We start from the raw sequence: 1,226 nt of genomic DNA on the forward strand, positions 1-1,226 counted from the left end.
CCATTCTCCTGCCTCAGCCTCCCGAGTAGCTGGGACTACAGGCGCCTGCCACCTCGCCCGGCTAGTTTTTTTGTATTTTTTAGTAGAGACAGGGTTTCACCGTGTTAGCCGGGGTGGTCTTGATCTCCTGACCTTGTGATCCGCCCGTCTCGGCCTCCCAAAGTGCTGGGATTACAGGCTTGAGTCACCGCGCCCGGCCTGGATCCTTCAAGTTTAAGGAGGCAGTGGAAAGAGGAGGTCACCATTGCTGTGTGACCTGGGGCAGGTTCCTCACCCTCTCTGTGCCTGAGCAGTGAATGACTGTCGACACCACCCTATGGGTGAGTTCCGGAGCTGCGTGGCACACACTCATGATAGATAAACAATGGTTGGCTGAGCATAGTGGCTCAGGCTTGTAATCCCAGCGTTTTGGGAGGCTAAGGTGGGAGGATCGTTTGAGCCTAGGAGTTCGAGACCAGCCTAGACAACATGGTGAGACCCCTAACTGTAAAAAAAATAAAAAATAAAAAACAATGATCGGCTGTTGCTTGGATCGTGTGCTTGTCCTGAGCCTTCATTTCTCCATCTGTGAGGACCCTGGGAGGTGCTGGGTGGAAGTGGGTTTGGAAACCCACGGGCTGAGCGGAAAGGCTGAGTAGAGCTCGGGGGATCCTTGCCCTCACTCGTAGTCTCCTTGAGAAGTGGCTGATGCTTGGCCGGGCGAGGTGGCTCACACCTGTAATCCCAGCACTTCAGGAGGAGGCGGGCGGATCGCCTGAGGTCAGGAGTTCGAGACCAGCCTAGCCAACATGGTGAAATCCCGTCTCTACTAAAAAGTGCAAAAATTAGCCGGGCATGGTGGCGGACGCCTGTAATCCCAGCTATTCAGGAGGCTGAGGCAGGAGAATCGCTTGAACATGAGAGATGGAGCTTGCAGTAAGTGGAGATGGTGCTGCTGCACTCCAGCCTGGGTGACAGAGTAAGACTCTGTCTCAAAAAAAAAAAAAAAAAAAAGGTGGCTGATGCCGCGCGTCAGAAACAGATCCCTGCAAGTGTTTACCCCAGCTCCTGTAGGGGCTTCTGACCTGAGCCCTGACCCCACCTCTGTCCCTTCCCCACAGAAGTTCAGAGGCTCTGCGCTTGCAGTTCCTCCACCTGTTCCGGGCTCTCTCTGTGTGGCCAGCAGCTTCTTGTCCACTTGAGACTATTTGACTGGACCTCCTCTTACTCTTAAATTTAAAAAAAAA

The sequence above is a fragment of the Mandrillus leucophaeus genome, unplaced genomic scaffold (assembly GCF_000951045.1).
Source record: "Mandrillus leucophaeus isolate KB7577 unplaced genomic scaffold, Mleu.le_1.0 Scaffold11, whole genome shotgun sequence".
NCBI lineage: Eukaryota > Metazoa > Chordata > Mammalia > Primates > Cercopithecidae > Mandrillus > Mandrillus leucophaeus.